This window comes from Heloderma suspectum, chromosome 5 (assembly GCF_057233095.1).
Source record: "Heloderma suspectum isolate Gila_16-S chromosome 5, 16-S_ref, whole genome shotgun sequence".
Taxonomy (NCBI): Eukaryota; Metazoa; Chordata; class Lepidosauria; order Squamata; family Helodermatidae; genus Heloderma; species Heloderma suspectum.
In genome coordinates this window covers 172,131,955-172,147,680 of record NC_139462.1, presented here as the reverse complement: position 1 = coordinate 172,147,680, position 15,726 = coordinate 172,131,955, and the positions used below count along the sequence as shown (strand labels likewise).

General features: G+C 42.8%; 1 long non-coding RNA gene across 1 annotated transcript; it reads right to left on the bottom strand.

Moving 5' to 3' along the window:
* Window positions 1-314: 314 nt before the first annotated feature.
* On the bottom strand, window positions 315-14,102 carry LOC146344832 (uncharacterized). The gene is made up of 4 exons (XR_014792323.1): window positions 13,957-14,102; window positions 6,848-6,994; window positions 3,526-3,652; window positions 315-1,113 (listed from the first exon to the last, which is right to left on the bottom strand). It is a non-coding gene; the product is annotated as an uncharacterized LOC146344832 (long non-coding RNA).
* Between the last annotated feature and the right edge of the window lie 1,624 nt (window positions 14,103-15,726).

The window sequence follows — 15,726 nt, the reverse complement described above, 5'->3', positions numbered from 1 at the left end:
AACCAGTGTTATGACAACCCCTCTGCTTACACAGATTTCTGAGTAGATGTTGACTCTGGGCTCAGCCTCGTTGTCAAAGCCTAAAAATGTTTGCAACCACAAGTGGAACATCGTGTCATATGTTCCCCTTTGTCACCATACCACACACCCTCCTTCTACTTCTAGGCCAATTGGAAGAAGAGGAAGTTGAACAGCATGGCAGGAGAGATCTCTACCTAATGACTTTCAGCAATGCAGTTAAAGTATCTCATCTACTCCACCCTGAATCTCATACATTTGGAAACATATTAATGACACAATGGAGACTTGCAATTGGTAAATATATGGTTTTTAAGAATCAGTTGGAAGCACAATTTGGATTGTGACCACAGTGCTGAGAGGTGATTAGCCCTTTCCCTTTGCACAGTTTCCCACTACTTCCCAACCAAACTGCTATTTTCCCTGTTAAGGTACATTACAATATTTACAGGTATAGTCAATGTTTAAGGTATAGGCACTAATAACACTGGATTACTGTGACGTGCTCTTGGGTCCTGCCATTTTTCAGCATGTGGCTGCTTATTTACTACCAGGTCAAGGTTTAAGGTTTTGTTATTGGTGTAAAAAGCTCTAAACAACTTGGGACTGGGATACTTGAGACAGCACTTTCTCCCTTAACCAGCCTGCCCAGTCACTGAGGTCATCAGATAAGGTGGACCTGGTGGTTCCTCATGGAGCTGAGATCCGTTTAAAGTCCACCTGGAGTACAGCTTTTAGTATACTGGCTCCCTCTCTGTGGAATTATCTGCCAGTTGATGTCAGGCAGGCACCAACAGTTTTCAGCATCTGCTAATGGCATTTTTTGTTAAACAAGCATTTCCTGAATAAAAGACCAGCCACAGTTTCATTGGTATAATTTGATTTCAAATACTTCTATTCTTTTATATTTTGATTTATTTTTTACTGTATACCACTTAGAAATCTTTTTTTAGATGTAGACCAGTTTATAAAATAAATGAATAAATAAAGGTCAAATATAAAGGCATTCACAAATTCAGTTTGTTTGGTGCTGTTTTCCTTTTCCTCTCTCCAGGTCTGAGAAGATAAATCTGCTCATCATTCAGGTGAAATTATCTGGATTGCAGGGAGGGGGGGTCCATAGGAAGAAAATGTATACAGAATAGAATAAGTGGCAGGTTGCAAAAATACTGGGTTGGATCCATACTTTATGCATACAGAGTAGACCCACTGAAATCAATGGGGCTTAAATGGGTCTACCATGACTAAGTATGGATCCAACACAATGTCTCCTGTGTACTGCATTTCAAGATAAGAACAGATACACTCTTAAAGTTGCTTCTTGTTTAGAGGGCTCAACACTCTAAAAGACTCCGCTTTTAGTTCAGAAATCTAAAGCTTAATTTAATCTATTTGTTTTATGTTTTAATTAAGGTTTTTTTAGCCTGGATTTTTACCATTAACCACTTTGAATGCCATTTTCTTGGCAGAAAGGTGGGATATAAATTACACAAATAAATAAATAAATAAATATTGCCTAATATTAATTATTCTGGAGTGTAAAGGTTGGTTTTGATAACACTTGTAGAAGAGGCCTTAAGAACTCATTGCAGGTAAATGAAAAACAATATGTCAAAACCTTCTGTTCTTAATAGCTGAAGAAAAAACATATTTAAATATCTGTAATTTACTGTTGAGGATTACAGTCTAGATAAACTGCCATAATACAGTATTACTATTTATTTCCAGCTTCAGCTGGAAATAAATGAATCTGCTTCAACTCAATGATTATCTGTGAGCTGATCAAAAATAGTTTATCACTAAAAATATATATTTACTATTGTAGAGATCTGTAAAGTTCCAAGATCAAATTAACCAAATGGGCTGCTTCTGGAATTCTAAATAAGTTAGTATTGCAACAGGGAGAAATAAAAACTAGTTTGTATTATAGAAATAAGACATTTTATTCCTACATTTTAATTGTGGCCGCTTACAAATTCAGCAACATAACTTTTTGGCATAGTGTTATGAGAAACTGATGACTCATCATTTCCCCCTTTAAGGGAGCAATCCTATGGCAGCTAGTCAGTGGCTAGACGGCCATAGGATATGTGGTTTTCCGGGAACCGACTTCAGAGCCCGTGCTCCGAGGTCGGTTTCCAGAAAGCCGACCTCCCTGCCTTCCACACTGCCTTGCAGGCAGCGTGGAATGGCCTCACGATCTGCACTCAGAAGAGGAGTGCAGAGCAGCCAAAACAGGGCATTCTGGGGGGTGTTCCAGGGCGGGGAAGGCGGAAATGCCAGTATGACACATCCTATGTGTCATCCGGCAGCCTCCTCCCCTGCTCCGCCTTCCCATGGCTAGACAGCCGAAACGATCCCTTCCATGCTTCTCCTACCCTACATTGGATAGGCGGTCACCTCCGAGTTTGGAGGCAGCCGCCTACCCCCACAGAATTGTGCCCTAAAAGGATACGTCTAAGATCTATAATGGTATCTTGATAAATCTGATAGTATGTACAACATGCAGGAGGACATAAGTAGAAGGGAAATGAGACTCTATTTGTAAAAGAATAAAGGATAAAGGCAGGTATTTTCCAGCTTTAGAAAGTACTAGGGATGGGGTAGAAATTTGTTTCATTCACGCTTGAATGTGAATTACCACATTTCACATTTTCAAACTCAGTTATCCTTTGAAAATCATGCTTCTCGAATTTGCAATGGAGTTTTCCAATTAAAAATGCCTACAAAATGTGTACATTAGGGAAAAGTACACACAAAAACACATATATTAGTGAGAATAAAGTACAAAATGCATTATATTAAGAAAATTGTTTGCAGGAATGTGAATATTAGGCAAAATTGTGTACAAAAATGTATGTAATAGTAGAAACGTGCCAAAACCCTGTATGAATTTTCATGTGAACTTTTTTTTAAAAAAACCTCAAAGTTTGGAATGTGCCGAACTTAAGATTGGAAAAACTCCTGAACTTCAGGATGAACCAAACTTAAATTTGGAGAAATTCTCAAAGTTCAGCAGAAACCAAACTTAAGACAGGAAAAATGAGAAACCATGATTGACAGATTCATCTATCCATAGAAGGTACCCCAATGCCTGCATTTGTCTTAATATTTGTGGCTGTTTGCCATACAGTTGCTTTGTATACAGCAGAGATATATGAATGCACAGTCATTTTTTCTCTACCCCAAAGCTTAAGCTCACAAACGTCAGCTATGGTCTAAAATAATCGCAAATGAGCCCAGCCCACTGGGAACAAATGGGAGTAGTGCAAAAGCACATAAAACCCCATAAGATTCCCACCCCTATAAAGCTGAATTGTCAGTACGAATGACAAATGACCCTGTAGAAACATTTGAAACCATCTTCTGAACTTTTGCATGTATTATTATTGAGGTAAGTAAAAAGCTACCCTAAGATCTGTCACCATATATCAAGTCTGATCGCAAGGCCCAGGACCTTTGTGTCACAACAACAGTAAATCATATTCCAGAGATTCCAGTCCTTACTTTAGATTCTGCTGGCCAACATTTCAGTTTTAACGGACACTTCCATGTTCAACCGAGTTCTGGATCTTATCAAATTGTCTCTTTCAAGATTTCATATCGAAGTTGAGTCACATGCTGATAATGTGCCCTGCAGATGACATTTTGAGTCAACATTAAAATATCGGAAGTCAAAATACCATATGTTTTCAACACTTCCTTTCAGACAAAATGTCATGGATAATCAGCTTTTCATTCATTATAGCATTAACACTAGGCCAAAAAGTCATGTTGCAGAGTTTGCAGGTGTCAGGATTAATTCCATCAGTTCTGACCTCTCCCTGTTGCTGTACAGGCTTGTCAGTTGACTTACAACCATTGAAAATATATAGGCTGATATGTATCACATGTCTTCCCACGGCAATTCCTGGCCTGTGAGAGCTCAGCCTCGGTGGTTCAGCACTGGTGACCTCAAGACTGGATTATTGTAATGCGCTCTATGTGGGGCTACCCTTGGGCTTGGTCTGGAAGCTGTGGCTGGTGCAGAATGCAGCGGTGAGGCTGCTAACTGAGGCCTGTTTCGGACAGCAAGTTACACCTTTGTTCAAAGAACTGCACTGGCTGCAAATAAGCTACTGGGCCAAGTTGAAGGTGTTCTTCTTAACTTTTAAAGCCCTAAATAACGCGGGACCAGGTTATCTTAGGGATCACCTAGCCCCTTATGTCTGAACTCTGCAGTCTTCAGAGAGAGCCCTTCTGAGGGTCCAATATGCTCTTGAGGTTTGCCTCAGGAGCTCTTGCAGTAGAGCATATAATGTTGCAGCACCCACCCTCTGGAATGCTTTACCAACAGTCATTAGGCAGGCCACCAGTTCTGATATTTAGACCCTTCTCAACACCCATCTCTTCACACAGGCTTTCCCTACCCATCCAGATATGGTCAATAGCACACAGCAGAGTGTGCATTTTTACTGCTGATTAACTTTTTATTCTGCTATTTTATTGTTGCTTTGATGGCATTACACTTTATGTTCACCACTATGATACCTCTGTGGAAAGCGGTACATAAATTTGAGTAATAAATACATAAAATAATATGGCAATAGGCCTAGCTTTTTGAAGACTACTGGATGATTTGAGTGTAATGTTGGGCCACTGGAATATTCTAGGTCAGCTTTCTGAACCCGGGTGCCCTCCAGATGTGTTAGACTATAATTCCTATTATCAGCTGGAGATGATAGAATCATAGTCCAAATCCTCCAGATGGTGCCAGGTTGGGGAACGCTGGTCTAGGTCATGGGTGGGGCCTCCAGATGTTGTTGGACTGTGACTCACATTGTTGGCTAGGGTTGATGCAAGTTGCACAATATCTGGAGGCCACATACTCCCCGCTCCTGATCCTGATGGGATAGGATAATATATCTGATATGCTGAATGCAAGTGAGCATCAGCTAGTTTCAAGGACAGATTTCAAAGAGAAGCAGATTACTTGGTGAATTCATGCACTCGAATAGCCCTGTATAAGGCACTGCTGTGCATATGCATTTTTAGGTTCAAGTAGGGTGTTATATGCATTCTGAAGCCGAGCTAAAAATTGCCTCGTTCCTGTAAAACATAGCTTCCTGCTAGTGATGGCTTTGTGAATCTCTCTCAGTCCTACTTTAATCTGAATCCAACATTCAATAGTTGCTCATGGCATCCTTCCAGGATAGTGAGGAACCGCTGATGGGAAAGGTTCCAAATGTCTGGAGATTCACTTCAGAAAGGCATGCAGGAGTGAAACTTTCTCAGACCCTTGTAGAGAGACCACTCTGGCTGAACCTTACTGAACTAAGAAAACACATTTGACCCAGGACAAGTGACTAGAAACTGCAATGCTGTAGCACAATCTGGTCCCCCCTCCCCCCACATACATATACACACACACACACACACACACACACACTGAATCAATGTGACATTCAAGGGCTGTTCAGATGGCAGTTCTGAACCAGCTTCTCCAACTCCACACAAAACATTGAGAACACAGTTCGAAGCTTTTTGTTATTGCCTTTAAACCTATTAGAAGTGGTTGGGATTTATGCGGCGCAGCGTCATACCCAACTGCTGCTCGCAGCTTTATTTATTACATTCCTATCCTGTCTCTCTTCCACAGAGCCCAAGGCTGTAGACATGGGATTCCCAGGCACTGAACAGACCCAGGCCTGCTCATCTTCAGCAAGGCGGCTGCATCAGATGCCTTCAGACATGCCCCGGGATCTAGTTGTCAATTCAAAATAGAAATGTTTTAGATATTACACTCTCTGAGTTGGGCAAGGGACTCTGTGTTTCCGTGGGATATAAATCGCTTCAAGTTCAAACAATTCAGCTTCACTAGCTTGCTATTCATAATATACTTAATTTTTTCCAGGCACTGTACAAAGATCAACAGTGCAGTCCTATCAGGGTTGGCACATGTTCTTCCGCAGCCTGAGGCAGGAGAGCACACGCATGTCTCCGCTGTATTTGCCCCCACCCCCACTGTGTCTCCCCCCACCTCCCAGTGTGTCCACCCACACACCCTGCCACATCTCCCAGAAACCTGTCCCCCGCAGCCCCTTGCTGCAACTCCCCCCTTTCTGTGCCTCCCCCCCAGGTCTCCCCACCTCGCTTCTCATTGGTGCTGCCACCACCACTCCCTGATGAGCTGTGTCAGCCATAGAAAGCAGCGAGCGTGATTCTGCAGAGAACCAGCCAGGCCCAAATACCTGTGATTCTAGAGCATAAAGGATAGGAAAACGAAGTAGTCTAAATGTGTTTGCATTCAATCTTCTTATTGCTTTAATCATGTCTTTTATTAAGGGAATAAATACACACTAAGGACTTTTACAAGCCAGAACTGAGAGACAGAAGAATTAGAGCATCAGAGATAGAATTAGATTGCAGTAAAATTGCAACATAAAAACAGGAAGCACAGATAAAATCAAGCAAACTATTACTTTACCCTAGAACTGCAACATAAAACCAGTAGTCAGATGTACTCACACTGAACAGAATCAAAGCTCAGCCTAACAGTAACAGGGCACAGTTTTGGAAGCATTATTCCAAGTATTCCTTATCTTGATTTAGGGAAGTAGCTCTACTATGGAAGAGGTTGACGTCTCCATCGTATTTGGATTTTTCAAACATAGATCAAGGGAGCTGGTGTAGACAGCGTACTCTGAATCCTGTCTTTGGAAGCAGCAGTTCACTGAACCAGAAATTTAGTGCATTGGCAATGGAACTAAGAACACTCTGCACCAACATCTGACTCGATACCAAAGGACATGTTACAACAGGTACAGCCACTTTCAGAAAGTGTGTTTACCTTTACTGGTCATGCAATCACAGAGATGTTTCATTGTTTGCTATGCTCAAGCATATGTCAGTCCACAGACGGCAGCTGTGGCCTGTGGTACAGATCCCTTGTACACCGTTTCTTCACAGCATCCTTGGAGAAAGGTTCCTTGCTGTTCTGAGAAATCCAAAAACCATGCTCATAAATGTGTGAGTGCAAAAAATAAAACCAACGCACATTAGAACTGGGGTGGTCCTCCAAATGTTATTGGACTCCAATTCCCATAACCCCATCCAGTTTGGCCAAGGGTACGGAATTATGGGAGCTGTAGTCTAACATTTGGAGGCCCACAGGTACCCCAGCCCTGCTTTAAAATGTATGATTCAAGGGTGGAGAAGCAGAGACAGTATTGAATTATATCCTGTTATTCAAAGGTTACTGAGGATGCCATCCTATGCATGTTTAAGCAGAAAAAAGTCCTACAGCTCCCAGCATTCCCCAGCCAGCATGGAATGCTGGGAGCTCTAGGACTTTTTCTGTCTACACATGCATAGGATGATGCCCTTAGAAACATAAGACCACTGATCTATATAGTTCAGTATTGTCTACACCAGGGGTAGTCAACCTAGTGCCTTCCAGGTGCTTTGACCTACAATTCCCATAACCCCAGACCATTTGCCATGCTGGCCAAGGCTTTTCAGAGTTGTAGTCCAAACTATTTGGAGGGCACCAGGTTGCCTATCCCTAGTCTACACTTAGTGGCAGTGGTTCCCCAGGGTTTCAGACCAGAGTCTTTCCTAGTCCTACCTAGAGATGCCTTTTGCATGCAAAGCAGGGGCTCTGCTGTTAAGCCATGATCCTTCCCTACATTCTCTTTAAAGTTCCCTTTTAAAATTATAGCATTTCATTGCCCCTCTAGTTGCCTCTGATCTGGTTTATTACTTTTTTCCTAATCTTCTTCATCAGTACAGAAACTCATCCTCCATCTCCTACATTTGAAATAAAGTTCTGTCATCTAATTGTTAAAGTCTTCCTATATGCCTGTAATCACAGGCAGCTGTAACCCACACACAGCTGTTAAATCAGCACACCTACAAATTTGTGATGTATTGTGTGGGTTACACAAATCAGTTTGAGGTCTTGCATGTCTAACTTCGCTTTGCACAAGGTCTCCCAGAACATTTCTCTCTCTGCATAACTTGTTGAGATTGATAGGTTCCACCCAGTTCTCTTAAAGCATGACATAACCCTTTCCCAAACATATCCATTTAGATCATAGCTGCCTGACAATCTACAAAAGAACTCACAATTCACACATTCTTTATTGCTTAGCCAAAGGCCATCACTATAAAGCCACTGTAAGATGAAGACAGATTGTTTCTTTGGCTTGCTTACTTTCTTATCACATTAAAATTCAACATTAAAATTTCCCATACAGTGTAATTATATTTAACTACAGTACACCCCTAAGTATGTTCACTCAAAACTAAGTCCCACAGCACTTGGGATGAAACCAGATGTGAATGCAATTACCATGCACAGTTTTTGTTATGTAAATTGAAGCCATGGGGAAGCCAGATCAGCCTTTGGACTGTAGTGTGTGGGGTAGGGACAAGAGGTAAGTCTCCCTACCATAGTCCCCCCCCCCCGCTGCCGCCAATCACCTCTCTGAAGCTGCTATTTGCATTTCAAGTGACATTATCACAGGTGCCAACAGAGTCGTGCTTTGAAATGCAAATAGAACGTTTTGGGGGGGGGGGTCTGGACCATGATAGGAAGAGGACCTCTCCCTTCCCATCCCCCCTGTATGGTTACAAGATTACTATTTATATAACAAAAACCATGAATGTTAATTGCATGTACACAATTGATCATGCCTTGTTTGGCCCCCAATGGGGCTTGCTCACAAGACAGTATAGAATTGCCTTCAATGGGACTTACTCACAAGTATGAGTGTATCAAACTGCAGCCTTAACTAGAAATATTGCAGAGAAGTAGGAGATGAGAATGCTACTTGCCCATTCTTATAGGCAAAAACAGAAGATGTATTTTCCTCCATACAAACGGTAGTGCACTAAGTGACAAGAAAAGGGGGTAATAAACAATTGCCTCATCAATTAACCTCTTGAAAAAAACCTCTGCCATGGCATATCTCATGAGTCATAGACTACAGAAAAAGCATCTTTTTAATACTTGAAGGACCCCCTTCACCCATATCAGCCTGCCTGTGTTTTGAGATCAGCAAGAGAGGCCCTTAAGAACATAAAAACATAAAAAGAGCCATGCTGGAACATAAGAGGAGCCATGCTGCATCAGACCAAGGGTCCATCTAGTCCAGCATTCTGTTCACACAGTGGCCAACCAGCTGTTGTCCAGGAGCATACAAGCAGGGCATGAGCACAACAGCACCCTCCCACCCATGTTCCCCAGCAACTGCTGTACATAGGCTCACTGCCTCTGGTACTGGAGGGAGCACATAGCCATCAAGACCAGTAGCCACTGATAGCCTTTTCCTCCAGGAATTTGTCTAACCCCGTTTTAAAGCCATCCAAACTGGTGGCCATCACTACTTTCTGTGGTAGCGAATTCCATAGTTTAACTATGCACTGTGTGAAGAATTTCCTTTTATCTGTCCTGAATCTCCCACCAGTCAGCTTCATAGGATGACCCCAGGTTCTCGTATTTTGAGAGAGGGAGAAAATATCTCCTTATCCACATTCTCCACACCATGCATAATTTTGTACACCCCATCATGTCTCCCATGACTCACCTTCTTTTTAAGTTAAACAGCTCCAGACATTGTAACCTTTCCTCACAGGGGAGATGCTCCAGCCCCTTGATCCGTTTAATTGCACTTTACTGCACCTTTTCCAACTCTACAATATCTTTTTTTAGGTGTGGAGACTAGAACTGTAGACAGTATTACAAGTGTGGTCGCACCATAGATTTGTATAGGGGCAGTATGATATTGGCAGTTTCATTCTCAATTCCTTTTCTAATTATGCCTAACATGGAGTTTGCCTTTTTACAACGACTACACATTGAGTTGATATCTCCATTGAGCTGCCCATCACTACCCCAAGATCTCTTTCCTGGTTGGTCACCGCTAGCTCAGATCACATCAGGCTATACTTGAAGTTGGGATTTTTTTTTGCCCCAACGTGCATCCCTCTACACTTGCTTACGTTGAACCACACTTGCCATTTAGATGCCCATTCTCCCAGTTTGGAGAGATCCTTTTGGATCTCTTCACAATCCCTTTTTGTTTTAACCACCCTGAATAATTTGGTGTCACCTGCAAACTTGGCCACTTCACTGCTAATTTCAAATCATTTATGAACGGGTTGAAAAGCATTGGTCCTAATACAGATCCCTGCGGAACCCCACGATTTACTTCCTTCCATTGGGAGAATTTACCATTTATTCCTACTCCCTGCTTTCTGTAATTTAACCAATTACTGATCCATAGAAGGACCTGTCCTCTTATTCCATGACTGCTAAGTTTGCTCAGGCATCTTTGGGAGGGATTTTGTCAAAAGCCTTTTGGAAGTCCAAGTAAACAATGTCTACCAGATCACCCCTGTCTACATGTTTCTTGACATGCTCAAAGAACTCTAAAAGGTTAGTGAGACAGGACTTACCTTTCCGGAAGCCATGTTATTTTTCAGCGGGGCTTGTCCTTCTATATGCTTACTAATTTTATCTTTAATAATGCCTTCAACCCATTTACAAAGAACAGACGTTAAGCTAACGGGCCTGTAATTTCTCAGATGCCCCTTGGATCCCTTTTTGAAAACTGGAGTTACATTGGCCATCTTCCAGTCCTCCGGTATAGAGGCTGATCTTAGGGACATGTTGCATATTTGGGTTAGAAGATCAGCAACTTCATATTTGAGCTCTTTGAGAGCTCTAGGATGGATACCATCTGGGCCCTGTGATTTATTTGCTTTCAATTTATCAATAAGGTGTCAGAACTTCATCTTTTGTTGCCACTATTTGCCTCAGTTCCTCAGACTCCCTTCCTGAAAACATCAGTTCAGGTACAGTTATCTGTCCTATATCTTCTGCAGTGAAGACAGATGAAAAGAATTCATTCAGCTTCTCTGCAATCTCCTTGTCCTCCTCCAGTAATCCTTTAACTCCATTGTCATCCAGTGGTCCAACTTCCTCCCCAACTGGTTTTCTGCATAGGATATGTTTAAAGAATTCTTTATTGTTGGCCTTGATGTTGTTAGCGATATGCTCTTCAAAATGCTTTTTTGCATATCTTATTGTCTACTTGCATCTATTATTGTGGTTTTGAATAATCTCCAAGCATTCTGAAGGGATTTAATCCTCTTGACTCTTCCTTTTAACTTCCTTTTCACCAGTTCCCTCATTTTAGAGAAGTGTCCTCTTTTGAAGTCAAATGTGACTGTGTTGGACTCCCTGGGCAATTTCCCACTTAAATATATCTTAAATCTGATAGCACTGTGCTCACTGTTTCCAAGTGGTTCAACAACATTTACATCTTGTACTAGGTCCTGGGCGACACCATTTAGGATTAAATCCACGGTCACCTCCCCTCTGGTCAGTTCCATGACCAACTGTTCTAGGGCACAATCATTTTAGGGCATCCAGAACTTTAACCTCTATGTCATGGCTGGAACATGCATTTATCCAATAAATGTGGGGGTAATTGAAGTCGCCCATTATTACAACACTTCCTTGTTTGGAGGCCTCCCTGATTTCGTTTTCCATCTCAAGGTCACTCTGAGCATTCTGTTCTGGGGAACAATACATGTTCCTAGCACTAAACTAGTTTTGGAGCCTGCTATTGTCACCCACAGTGCTTCTTTGAAAGGTACTTTTAGGTGTTCTAGTCCACTTGACACTATGCCCTCTTTGACATACAGGGCAACACCTCCCCTGGTACACCCTTCCCTGTCCTTGCTATAGAGTGTATATCCAGAGATGACTGTATCCCACTGGTTCTCTCCACTCCACCAGGTTTCTGTAATGCCCACTATATTCAGGTTTTCCTTTAAAATCAAGCACTCCAACTCTCCCATTTTGGCTCAGAGGCTTCTAGCATTTGCACAAAACACCTATACATGGTATTCCTCCCCAGATGCCTCTGGCATGTGCATCTTTTGCTATGGGACACTGGCTCCCTTGATTGGCTATTATGTTCTGCCATGTACTCCTGGCCTATTTCCTCCCCTTCTACATTTGGGCAATCAAATCATTTTCATCTTCATCCCTTTGGGATGACTTAACCCAAACCAGATGCTTCCCAGCTCCTGTCGGCTTTCCCCCCGGGCTTAGTTTAAAAGCTGCTCTGCCACCCTTTTTATGTTTAGCGCTAGCTGCCTGGTTCCATTTTGGTTCAAGTGGAACCTGTTCCTCTTGTACAAGCCTGGCTTGTCCCAAAATGTTCCCCAGTGCCTAATAAATCTGAAACCCTCCTCCCTGTACCATCGTCTTATCCACACATTGAGACTCCTCAGCTTCCCCTGTCTAGCTGGCCCTGTGCATGGAACAGGTAGCATTTCAGAGAAAGCCACCTTGGTGGCCCTGGATTTCAACCTCCTACCTAGCAACCTAAATTTGGCTTCCAGGACCTCACAACTACATTTCCCCACATTGCTGGTACCAACATGGACCACGACCACTGACTCCACCCCAGCACTATCTACTAGGCTATCTAGACGGCGCATGACATCTGCAACCTTCACACCAGGCAGGAAATTCACCATGCAGACTACACACCCATCACAGACCCAGCTGTGCATGTGTCTAATGACCGAATCTCCCACTATCATGAGCCCCCCTCCCCCCTGGAGGCACATCCTCGGTGCGAGAAGACATTTGTTTACCTTCCGAGGAATGGGTCCCTTCTAAAGGATTGTTTCCCTCTTTCTCAGAATGACACTCTCCTTTCCCGAGAACCACATTCTCCATGACAACAGAGCAGCTGTCACCCTGGGAGTGGGGCACAGCTAACAGGTCCCTGAAGGTCTCATCTACCAACCTCTCTGGCTCTTAGCTTCTCCAGGTCAGGAACCTTGGCCTCAAGGGAATGAACTTGTTCCCTGAGAGCCAGGAGCTCATTACACTGAGCACACGCCCACGACTTCTGTCCAGCAAGTAGATAGTCATACATGTGGCACTCAGTGCAATACACTTAATAGCTTCCCTCCCCCTTTTGCTGGCTTTCTACCTTCATAACTGTTAAAAAAAAATCAGGTGTGTTTTCCCTGGAAAACTTAGTTTACTACAAGAAGTTGGGGGAATTATTTACAGTTACTTGCTGTGAGTACAGAGCAGGGAGAGAAGAGTTCCCCAGCCTGGCTTCCTCACCCTATTGTTAAACTTGCACAGTTGCTTAACTTGCTTGTTTGCTGATGCTCTGTCCCTGAAGTTCCTTGCCCTCAGAGAGCTGGCTCCCTAGTAAGCATGCCTCCTTATATAGATAGGCCCAACTGCTGCTGCAGTGAATCTGATTGGAGGACCTCGTTTGAAAAGCAAGGGAAGCTGTGTGAAAACTCCCGATCAGCATTGGCTTTTAGTGGCTGGGAATGTTGGTCAGTTGGCCCCCCAGGGAATGGTGATGCCTATTTAGGAAGGAGGACTATTAACAGTAGCGAATGGGAGACCTATTGAGGGAAGATCCTCTATTCAATGGGTCATTGGAGGGGACAGCAGACAAAGGGTAGGTGATTTGGGAAGGCTGAGGCTTGCAAGATCTGGATCCTTTCTCTGTGTGCTTTTTTAAACCTTAAATGATATGCTGAACCCTTTAACTTGCTTTATTTGGTGAACTTTAAAGCCTAAAGCCTGAGCCTAAACTGAGCCCAATCTGAAGCTACCCTGTGCTTTTTCTTGATTTAAGCAGACTCTTATTCCTCCTTTCTAAGCTTGGGGTGAGTTTAAAATATGCAGCTGAGATTCTTTTCAGCCATTCAGTAGTCTATGTTACGGCAAGGCCTGTAAGCTCTTGCTGGATTTCCTGCTGATATTTAGCTCTCTCTCGTAAGTTTGTAAGGGGTTAGCCCTCAGGGATTTAGCTGTGCCCTTGTTTGGGCTTCAGCTGCTATTTATCAATTTTTAATTGTTGCCTTAGGTATTTTAATAGATAATTAAGTAATTTCGCTTACCTTTCCCTCACACAATTGCTTAATTAGCTTGCTTGCTGATGCTTTGTCACTGGGGCTTAGACACTTTGTTATTGGGGCTCCTCGCACATGGAGAGTTGGATCCCTCATAAGCATGCCTCCTTATATAGGTAGGCCTAACTGCTACTGCAGTGAATCTGATTGGAGGGACTCATTTGAAAAGCAAGGGAGGCTGTGTGAAAACTCCTGATCAGCACTGGCTTTTAGTGGCTGGGAATGTAGATCCCAGGTGGGTGACCACATGTGAGAGGACCTTCTCGGCAGTGGCCCCACACACTGGAATAGCATGTTATTGGGGGTCTGCCATGCTTCATCACTACAGGCTTTTAAGAAGGCCTTGAAAACATATTATTTTATTCTGGCCATCTCCTGATATGATTGCTGTTGTTGCAGTTTTTGTTACTGTTTTATTGCTGGTTTTGTTGTTCGGTTCTATTATTGTTTTATTGCCATTTTTATTGTATTTTTACTGTTTTTATTGTGTTTTTAGTTACTTATACTATCATATTGGCTGTACGCTGCCTTGGGAGGGCTTCTGCCCTAAAAGGTAGTCAAGAAATATTTTAAGTAAACTAAATAAATAATAGAAATGGCTTCATTTTGCTTTCTCCAGTTTGAACACGTGTGTTCAGATACATAAGGGGAAAATACATATACAAGATATATATGTATATATCGATATAGAAATTCTAAATAAAGGGTGAGTGTCCAATTTTACAAAATATCCAGATCCTGACACAATTTTCCAGAGAAGTTTATATATACATCTATTACCCTAGAGGAACCCCCCCCCTTCACTTAATAGACCTTGATGAATTTGTATGTTCCGAAGAGACTCCATTTCAGGTTTCAATAGGGTGCAAAGACATTTTGCAGTGCGGGTGGTGGTGGGGAGGCAAGATTTACAGCAACAGCCAAAGATCCGTTCTTGGATATAGGCTAAAGTAAATTTCAAAAATAATTTTAAATATTTATTTATTTAGCATGTGGCACACATTGCCAGGGAGTCTACAATGTTTTTACACGGTAGATGTTCTGGCGCTGGTAGTTGCTAGTCTTTGTTGCACTGATGCACCACAAGAGGGCAAGCTAGCTTTGCATCAGCTGGCCAGCAGCGTTCTTAGGGAAGTCGGCTCATCCGGGCTTTTTCTCCACCGTTCCTCCGCCGATCGCGTCCAGGCAGATCCAGCGCTGGTTCCTGCTCCCCACATAGAGTGCTGCCAGCGTTTCCCCCACTGGAATGGGGGTATCTATTTATCTACTCGCAGATGGTATGCTCTTGAACTGCTAGGTGGGCAGAAGCTAGGGATGAAATGATGGGAGCTCACTTCCGTCACGTGGAGCTGGGCTCAAACCGCTGGAGTGTCGACCACTTCTGGCCGGCAGACTTCCAGCGTCATTACATTTTAAATAATTTTTAAAAATTAAGCACATGCATTGGAGTAACTTCTTCATAATGAGCCACAATAAAGGTGGCCCTAATAGCCACTGAAACTCTCTAAATAGTTATCCCCAACAAATTTATGGCCCCTGCTTTCCTACTACTTCTGCATAAGACAGGAATAGCACCCACACTGCAAAAGATTACTCAGAAGAGGCTTGCTGGTTCTGCAGCTGTTCTCTCTCTCTCTCTTTCTCTCTCTCTCTTTCTCTCTCTCTCTTTCTCTCTCACACACACCCCACCCCACCCACTCCTTTTCTACCAAGCCCCACACCTTTGAGAACTGTTCTAAAAAACTCAGAATCTTCCTT